Genomic DNA, 10,903 nt, shown 5'->3' on the forward strand with positions numbered 1-10,903 from the left:
AGGGAGAGAGTGAGTGGTGGGCGTCGAAAGACCGCGGGCGGGCGGCCAATGGGAAACGCTGTAAGAAAGGAAGAGCAACGGGCGCAGCTGGGAGGGTGGTGCCTTGTGCTTCCGCATTGGTTCCGAGCGGGTTCCACGAGCGCTTGGAAGGCGCTGTGTGCGCATGCGCGCTGTGCTGTCGAGCCCTCGCCCCCAGGTGTTCGGGGACTTTGGCTGTCTGGTCGCTGCGCTCCCGTCTATGCTGCCCGGCTTCTCCGCTCCGGTGCCCGTTCTCCTTGAAAACACTATTTCCGGGCATTTAGCTCCGGGCATTATAGTTTTGTTCCGTGGGGGCCCAAAAAGCAACTGGCTACTGTCACAAAAGCAGCTGGTTTCCTTTTTGGAGCAATTGCTCCTTAAGCACTATCTCGCTGACACCGTGTTAGCCCCAGGGGACTGGGCACCTGGTCGTGTGCTGCGTGTTGTGGGAACAGGAACATGGCCCGTCTGTCCAACAGTTACCTCATTGCCTACCTGTGAGAGGTGAGGCAGAAGTGCTGAATCATTTACAAACCCTGATGGTCTCTGAATCCTTCCATACCATTAAGTCAGGGCCAGGGCTAAGACACAGGAATAGGCAAACTGGGTGGCTGCCCAGGGCCCAGACAGAAAGGGGGGCCAAAAATGGTTATTTTTGTTCCATTATCTGATTATTATTATCATTATCTCTGGTAAAAAGGGGCCCTATACTAAAAGCTAGCCCAGAATCCAGGTATAGTGCTGGTTGGGGCCTTTTGAGGCATCAGGTCGATGAGTGATTCTTCCCTTTGGGATACTGCTACAATCACAATTTCATCTTGCATCATAAGAAGCAGATGTGTTTTTTCCTGACTGTGGGACAAATGAGGCCATGGTGGTGTCCCACCACAGCTTCTGCCAGACACTTGCATATGTCATGGGCCCTGATGTGGATCTCCCCGAGCCCTGTGAATACATCTTGCCACTCATCTTGATATTGTTCTGCAGGTGTGATTTTAAACAGCTTTCCTGATCATCACTAACTGCTTTCCATACCTAGTAGCAACTGTCAATATCTGCCTTTGGTGCCAGCACTGAGACTATATTTGTTCTTGCCAAGTCAGCTAATAGTTCTTCAATTACAGAAATGAGGTAGTGAGCTCTTTTTAGTGCTTTGCTAAGTTGCTTCCACCAAATGTGAAGCTTTGTCCAACTTTCTAGTCTTTATTATGGCATAAGTAATGATGCCTTTTTTCTTGTTTGCTTTATTGATCCTTTACTTTTCCTTTAAAAGAGGACAGGTACAGAAATGGCTCATTAGTTTTAGCTGTGTCCAGGTATCACATGCCTGAAAGACATCCTAGTCCTTCCAAAACATCATGGTGATGATCTTTTAGCAGCCTTAGGATATCCCAACCTATTTTCTGCTTCACATATACCTTTTGTTGCTCTGTGGAACTATTGCATGACTGATTTCCCCCAGGTTTATGTTACAAGATTAATTAACAAAAATGCTTTCTGGCATAATTTTCAGTCTTTTAAGGAGTGTGTAACAAGCCTTAATTAATGTGCATTACTTCATTTTCTTTACCATAAACATTTTAAACTGAAACAAGGTATCCAGGTTGTAGCCATATTGGTCTAGAGGAAAAAGCAATCAGGGCTTGTGGACAGAGGTGTGATATCTTTTATTAGACTAACAAGATTTTTGCCAAAAAAAAATTCTTTAACTGCAAGCTTTTGGGCACAAACACCCATCATCAGGCATCAGAGAAAAGATTGTAAAAGTTCTTCTGGGTAGAAATAAGAGTTAATATTTCATAAGATTTCACAGAGGGATCAATAGATGGAAAAACCCTCTGGACAGCAGTACTTAGCTGGTAAGGAGTCTTAGCTCTCCTCTGAGTCTGTGATGATGCAAATTACCTTAGACAAAGGCAGGCGCAGGATCTTAGGTTTCAGGTGGTCAAAGTAAACTGAAGTGATGCATGTGTGCCTGATGCTACAGATTAAATAAAGTGCCTGATGCTACAGATTAAATAAAGTGTTTAAGCTTTACATTTAAATGGGAATGGAAATTACATGCTTTTAAGTGTAATGAGAAGACATGTCAAAGCCAAGTTTCAAGTAGACATACAAAAAACTAGAACTCTTGGTTCCAAAATGATACCTTTTATTAGACCAACTGGAAAATGGCAAGAAAGTTTCAAGCACACATGCACACAAGCTGATTCACACAAGCACATTCACTACAGCTATAGCCACCACAGGGTGTCTACTCCCCTTTTTATCATTTACATTAAACTCTAATGTAGGTCACAATCCTCCTGCAGCTGCTGAAATCAGCTGAAGGAACGTAACTGGTTCCATTTGGTGTGCAAAAAAAAGCCTGCATCTCCAAGCCTGCTTTTCAAAATTCCTTCTCTTGATGTTCCCTTGAGTCATGGTTCTCCTGCCCCTCATTTCAGCTCCACTCAGTTGTTGCTTCTGCATATTCCTAACTAGCACATTCCTAACCTTGATATCCCTCCAAGTCCTTTAATTTCTAAAGATCATCTGAAGATCTTTGAAAAATTCTATAATTTTTGGCTCTGGACTTTGATCTCTAAAAAGATCCTTTATAGATTAAATCAGAGGGCATTTACAAAGATACCATACAAATGTGCTTGCAAATATATAAGCCATACCTTTTATGGCAGCTGTTAGGGAAGGAAGTGAAAATAGATCTCTCCATTTCTTTCCAAAGTTAGGAGAGTGCATGTTACTGGCTCCCATAATATGAAGAGGGAGGGAAGAGGATACAGTCTAGGAATAGGAAGAAACAAAAGGGCAGTGAGATATGTCTGAGTATTCATCAGAGAAGAAACAGAGTTGCTGCACTGGTGCCTTTCCCCCCACAGATACCATTAAATGCTTTGTGACGATGAGTACCCTCATTAATTTTTGGCAGGACTTGTGCTTATAGTTGCTCAACAAGAACTAGTTTTGCTTTGCAAAAAGAATATTTGTCTTAAAGAGGAATCTTTTGTTCAGTTCAATAATTATAAACAGGGATGCCACCCTGAACAGTGACCCCTATATTTAATTCCTTGGCCTCATTGCTAAAACTAGCTTAATGCCAGTAATGGAAGTTCAGAGGAAAGATTTGGGATGGGAGCAATTAAGCTAGGTCATCACCTCCAAATGATTCGTCTACCTCTCCCCACCCTGTCAGATGGTAATGATTTTCCCTCACCACTAAATTGAACTGAATTCAAAGCTGTGACTTAGAAGTGAAAAATTCTATGGTCTGGCCTTAATTAGCCACTGCCATGTATTTTAATGTTATTTTTCTAGAAATGCTTGAGCATTTTTCTTCATATTTGAGAAGATCAAACTGAACGGCTGATCGTCTGGCATTTCAGTCCTCCTCAATTGGGGTTTTTTTTTGCTTTACTATCAGTCTGGATTTGATCTTGGAAAGTGCTAAGCTCATAAGAAGCCTAATTTCCATTGACTTGAGATACTTACCATCTTTTAAAATCAAGACTATCCTGACCATGCTTTTTCTTAAACTAGTCCTGGTTGTGGTTCCATAGTACCACCAATATGTTGAACTGTACAGTTAAAAGTCTGATGTGATCTATACACTGCCGTTCCAGAAGTATCAACTGACTCACTATGACGGTCATTTACTATAATAATAGGTGCAGTAATCATTACATCTTTTTTTATAAGGACTGTCAGCAAGTCAGGCTGTAAGTAACTAGAAAAAACACACAATAGATTTTATGGTGTTACACAGTGTAACCCCGGGCGCAACGCTACCCTCACCTGAACAGTGGGATTCTGGGGTGCCCGGTAGCCCTGCTTAGCTCCCTGGGTAGCTGCTGTAGGGTCCCTGAGCAGAGAGCCTCCCCTAACAATCAAAACAATCTTGCAGACCATTATAAAACTATTTACAGAATTTAATTATTTACAAGATAATATATAACTAATACAATAAAACCAATAATGTTATACAAACATAACCCGGCAATTGTGGCTCAAGGGTTAATACACCTCAGACCAGGGGAAGGCATACAAATTACCCAGGATAAATAAGGAACCAATAAATAAATTGATACACCAACTAATAAACTGTCTACAACTTACACACTCAGCTATAACTTGTATGCTCCAGGGTAACTATAAGGAACCTGTGTACACTGCCCCAACTTGGTTTCTCAGGGAGGACTGCTTCTGTGTCCTTGGCATAGAAGCCATGGGTGTTCCCTGCTGCTGACATCCCTCTCAGGAGCTCCAGAGGTCTCAGTGCAGCAGGTAGTGGCTCCTCCCCTATGATCCCTGGAAGAAAGCTTATTCCTGCACAGGCCCTTGCCCCTGGCACAGCAGGGAGCAGTATCTGGGCTGCACCTTGTAGCAGTTTCCCTGCCCAGCACAGCCTCACACCACCTGGCACAGACAGCCCCTCCCTGGGTCCTGCCTGCACCGGGGCTTCTGGAGGGCTGCAGCAGCTCTCAGCCTTTCTAGCCCAGTGCTTCCCTGGCACACTCAAGCTGTTCCTCCCCAGATGCCTTTTCACTCATGAAGCAAACCAGGGCAGTTTCCCCTGGGGTCTTGTGCCCCACTCCCCTGCTGGGCTCACTCAGCCACACAGGGGCTTGCAGGAGGGTCTTCCCAGGCTCAGAGTCTCCGGACAGGCAGGTCCTCTCTTGTGCCTGCCCTGCAGGGCTCCAAGGGGGAAGGGAGGAAGAACAAATACAGTGCATCACTCTCAGCGCAGCCTTTAGCTGCCACCTCTGCAGGGCTCTGGCAGGGGTTCTCCAAGGGACAGCCATGGCAAGATCCTTTTCCTGACCTCCAGTCCATCTCTCAACCACTTTCTCTCCCCTTTGTTCTCCTCCCCGGGGAAAAAAACTGCTTCCCCTTTTATACAAGTCCTCTCAGCCAATCCCAGGCAAGGACTCTTCCCTGGCTCTTGCTAATGTCCTTTTCATTCAAACCCCTCTGGGGTTACATCACTCCTCCCACTTCAAAGAGGGCTCCCTTCAAGCAGCTTCACTCGCCCTCAGGGGAAACAGTGTCCCTACTGGGACAAACTCTCTCTGTCTCTCTCTCTCTCTCTCTCCACACTTTGTCCCTCTGCAGAGCAGCCCTTCCTATCCCTTTGGGTGGGTGCATTTTTGATGCTGCTACAACAGTAAGGTTAAAGATAAGAAAAACAAAATAAAAACCAAGCAGGTCAATATCCCAACTAGAAAGACTGCTACTCTGGCCCAGTAAACAAGAAGATCCTCCAATCATCTCCAGAAGTATGAGAATGCATAACAACATTACAATTGTAGAAGGGTGTTTGTACTCAAAAGCTTGCAGAGAACAATGTTTCCAACTATTTTCTTGGTCTAATAAAAGATATCACATTTACCCAAAGAACCTTTTCTGCCTATGTCCTTAGACAACATGGCTACAACCAACAACCCTAAGAAAAATAGCAGCACTTAATAAGTCTTTTGTATCTTAGAAATACTTTGTATATTTGAATGCAAATTGTCTTTGGAATGCAAATATTATGTAAAAGACTCTTGCATCAGATACTTACCTTAGGTTCCAGGAAATCAGAGGTGAATGCACTGGCTAGGACAGCTGCAGGTTCATCATCATTGGCCATCCCTCACAGTCAAGGATGACCAGTCCTACAGGTCAAGTAAAGGGTTATAAATGAGTCTGTTAATGGGTAAGGCAGATGATCCTACAGCCATAGGCTCTCTGGCAGACACCACAGGTGGTGGTTAAAGGGAGGGTTGGACCACAGATTTCTTGATTTTGTTTCCTTTCCTTCGGTTTCTGTAATTTTTCTGCCTCTAGGGAGAGACTGTTTTCCTTAAAGTAAAATGTACCTTCTCTCACAAGGCATTGTCATGTAGCCCTTTCCCAGGCTAGTTTTTCCCAATTTGTGATGTCAATGCCACACTTAATGTTGCCTTGAGGGTGTCCTGGAAGCATTTGAGGGTGTCCTTGAAGTGTTTCCTTTGGCCCCCCGTGTGTTCTTTGTCCTTGGCTGATTTGGGAGTACAAGCAGTCCTCGGACTTAGGGCACAATTGGTTCCTGAATACTTAAGTTGAGACATTGTAACTCAGAACCAATTTTCTCATAAGAAATAATGTTATAAATGGGGGATTGGTTTCTGAACCAAGGCCCAATACCCTATTTTCACTAAAAATACCCCAGAATTTTGTACTCGATCAATTATAGGTGAGTAATATAGCCACATTAATGAATTTATATTATAAATAGCAATCATATTGATTTGGAAGGACTTATTTGAGGGGACTTCACTGGACTTTTTGAAAGGCTCTTGGTTGGACTTTTTCAAGGGTTCTTGGCTGGAGTCTTCTCAGAAGTCTTGGCTGCAGGTTTTTCTGGAGTCTTGTCTGCTTTCTTAAAGACAGTGTCCAAGGAAATTTGGACAGATGTTCTCCAGGGAGAAGAGCGACACAGGAAACTTGTTCACTGGCATGGCGTCGCATCGCATCAAGCATTGTAAAGTCAAAACTGATGTGATAAAGTTGAAACAGGGTGTCAATTTATAAACGTAAGTGCAAAACGTTGTAACTCGAAACGTTGTAAGTCGAAGACTGCCTGTAAAACAATTGTTCTGGTAAATGTACATAAGGCACATGCACACAATGCCCTGTCCACCACAGCTAATGTTGAATAATCAATGCTTCCATATTGGTGGTGTTAGCATCGATAAGGATATTGGCATTTGTGCAATGATCTTCCAACTTTATGCCAAGGATCTTTCAGAAGTAGTGCTGGTGAAGGTGGTCCCTGTAGGCCACCCAAGCTTCACAGCCATAGAGAAGAGTTGGGGTTACCACAGCCTTCCCTATGGCTGTGAATGATTAATAAGAACAACAATAAGAACAATTCTATTATATAGGAATTACATTCTTATAGTATTCTATAATATTCTAATAATTCTTATAATGGTCTTATCTTAATTCTTATAATATTCTATAATATCTTTATTATATAAAAATTCTATAAATTCTGTTATATAAGAACAGCCACAGATTATGTGTGTTGAGGGTTAAGCGATTAATTGACTTTGGCAACAGGTTTCTCACTTGAATTATAATTACACCAAAAGTCTCCATATCTGATAGTATCTGAGCTTGATGAACTATTTTACCAGTGTTTCCAAGGAAACTGCCTCCTTTGCTCTCACTGCACCTCTTAGCACCTAAGCAGAGTGAAGTGATAGCAGGAAACAGATTGGCTTTGAGCAGAGGGGACACAGTGAGTAACAGCTAGAAACAGAGGGAGAAAGAGACCAGCTAAGATGGACAAGGGCAGAAAAGTGTCTGTTATACACCCTTCTCTCCAGAACTGAGAAATGAGCCCAGGAGTCCTAAGTCTTAATATTCATTTGATGCTGTAAAGAAAATCTGTGAAGCCCACTGACAAAACAAGTCTTATTGTTCTCTAGTGCCCAATCGTCTCCGAAGACTGTAGCTTACAAATGTTACCAGTTACCTCTCTAGCCTAAGTGGCGTAAGTCATTGTTGTCATCCAATGGTTCTAGCCTTGCTGCTGAACACTGGGGTCATAATGGCTCTACACAATAGAATGTCTGTGTTTTTTCTTTTTTCTTCTTTTTTACAGTTTCCTTTTTTTTTAAACTTAAGAAATTACACAGAAATCCTAAAAGACTATTAGAGTTACAAAGCTAAGGGCTCAGAAATTAGGAAGCTGTTAAGACAGAACTAAAATTGCTAGTGAACACTTCATTTGGGCCCCTTGTGTGTATAACAAGTCTTTACTAACTAAATCATGTACATTTTTTTTCTGTAGGACCTCTGTCTCCTGCCCATACTCAATGTGCCAGATGGATGGTGCTTAGAAAACAAATCAGGGTTGTGCAGTGAACATGGCAATGTTGTTTGTGGGAAGTTGGAAGGTGTCCAATGACTGAAGCAGAGGACGGCAGGGAAAGAAAGGAAGTTCTTAAGGTTAAAGCAATCAAGTGCTGCCCTGCAGAATGGGATTCTACACTTGTATGCCCCATGCAGAGCTGTTACATAATAGTCAGGAAGTCACTTAAAAATATGCCTTCCTAGCTAGTCATTTAACTGTGGATTCTTCAATTTCTTATCCTTGTTGCCCAACTAGAGACTCCGAGGACAGATTTTCATAAACGATGAATACTTACAACAGTAAGAGAAATCAGTTAGAGCTGTGGTTTGAACACTAGAAGTGCTATGAAAACGCAAGCTGCCTCAGGTCATCCACCCAAATTGACAATTTGGACAGTTTGAGCCCTTTTCTCTTTGTACCTCTATTCCCACCTCTAAAAACAAGGATAACAACAGCATAGTGTCTCAGAGAGTATTTTGAAGAAAAAAAAAATTAATGTTTGTGAAGCACTTAAATATTTTAGGGAAACTCCAGAGAAAAGTCCATAAGGAAATTAATAGTTATATAATACACGATAACTCTGGTATATGATAAGACAGACCTGGGGTCCTATATAGAACAATGAGAATAAAAAAGTAATATTAATTCCACAAGTCCCATCTATTCTGTACACTGAATGAGGTAGGATTTTTACAGAAAAAACCCGGCATGCAATTAAAGACTATTTCATAATGCATACATACAAAGATTGCAGAAGAAAACAATTCTGGCTTTCTCTAACTTTCTCATACTTATCACTGCAGGTTTTACAATGTAATTTACCTTATATTTACTTTGAAGTGGTATGTACAATGTTACAAGTACTGAGCAAGTATGCAGGAAAGCAGGGTGCCTACTTTAGCAAATCTAACTTCCCATCCAAAGTAATAATTTTAGAACCAGAGCATCCATTGCTATATAGACTAGAGTGACAATGTTATTTCCCCCCCCTCCCTTTTTTGCTAACACATTAAAACTACAACTGTTTTATCTATACTAGGATTTTAACATGTATTAATAAACCTGAGGCTATTAAGACATCACAACAATAATTTATTTCCTAATACAAACATGGTCTGCATGTCCCCATCATCTCTGCCCCATATCTTTTGCCTTAAGCTTATTTTAATTGTTTTCTCTGTCTTCATCCCTCTCAGACAGATGAACGAAAGCTACAAAAGGCTAGTCATTCTACCCTGCAAGCAACAGAAACACACCAACTGCTGCTACCTAGCTCATCACAGTTATAAACTGTTTTAAAGAGACATGTACCTCTTTCTCAGGCTTTATCTACACCAGGTAGTTGTATCAATGTAACTATATCAATTGTATCAACTATATCATTTTAGGGATTGTTTATGCACATCAATCTACCGGTTTAACTTCACATTTGATTATGATTTGCACTGTTGAATTAAAGCAGTGTAAAATGTGTGGATATTCTTTTAAGTCAGTTATGAACAGATTGAAGGTAGACAATGATAATCCATTCTTGCACCAAAATAAAAGTGTCTACAAAATGGTTTGCACCAGTTTAATAAACAAAGTAAATAATACTGGTCAAGTTTCAGTACAGACAAGACCTGATTTTGTAAGTTTGGTGCAACCTCTTAAACACTTTTTTGGTCGAAGAGCACCTTTTAGTGATTTGTTTTCGATTGACTTTACCAGCTACAATTAAAATAATGATTTGCCTATTCTGTATGCATTTCTCATGCAGATAAGAATGTAATTGGAGTCGCATTAAATAGCTCATTCCATTCTGCTATCCATTTAGTCACTAAAGCGAGAAAATAAAAAACAATGGAAGAAAAAATCAGAAAAGGAAAGCAAGAGAAGAGATGGAAAAGTTTAAGATGTGAACAGTGGAACAGAAAAAGTGGATAGAAACAATTGAAAGTATACAACGCCCAAACCTGACATGTCACAATTACTAGTCAGATGTGCTTGAGAGCCCTTCATTTGCTCTTGATGCACCCAGAAGACAGCAAACCTGACTTTCTGGCTCAAAGGATTCTATACTGCATCCACTCTTACACTGCATCTCTGAGGCTGCAGGCTTCCTATTAAATGCCCAAGCAGGTTTGGCACCCATAAAATCTTACCCTCCAGGGACCTGCAACAAGATTACAGTGACTTAAAACATTTCTATAAGACAAAACATTATTTAGAAGTGGACTGGCTAAGTTCATGGAGGACACCAAATTATGGGGAAGTGTGGTCACTCTAGAGGACAGGCTGGCAATTCAGACTGACCTGGACAGGTTTGCAAGGTGGGCAGATAAAAATCTGATGACGTTCAACATGGAGAAGTGCAAGGTGCTCTACCTTGGGAGAAAAAACTCACATCATACTTATAGGCTCAGCAGTGCTACGCTCACTAGCACCACCACCAAAAGAGACTTGGGGGTCACGATTGACCACAAGATGAACATGAGCTACCAACATGATGCTGCAGCTTGCAAAGCAAATAAAACTCTGGCTTGTATCTATCAATGCATTTCAACCAAGACCCAAGAAATCATCCTCCCACTTTACTCAGCCTTGGTGAGGCCTCAGCTGGAGTACTGCATCCAATTCTGAGCTCCACACTTTAGAAAGGATGTGGAGAAGCTTGAGAGAGTCCAGAGAAGAGCCACGCACATGATTAGAGGTCAAGAGAACAGGTCTTATGAGGAGCTGAGGGGCATGGGACTCTTCAGCCTGGAGAAGTGAAGGCTCAGCCTATAAGTATAGAAGGGATGTGCATCAGGAACTAGGGGAATGTCTGTTCACCAGGGCACCCCAAGGGAAGATAAGGTCTAACAGTCACAAACTGCTGGAAGACCGTTTAGACTGGACATAAGGAAAATCTTCTTTACTGTCTGAATCTCCAGAGTCTGGAATAGACTTCCCCAAAAAGTGGTGCAAACACCTACTCTGGATACCTTTAAGAAATGCCTGGATGGTTATGTTGCTGGGGTG

Source organism: Alligator mississippiensis, chromosome 3 (genome assembly GCF_030867095.1).
Source record: "Alligator mississippiensis isolate rAllMis1 chromosome 3, rAllMis1, whole genome shotgun sequence".
NCBI classification, from domain to species: Eukaryota; Metazoa; Chordata; order Crocodylia; family Alligatoridae; genus Alligator; species Alligator mississippiensis.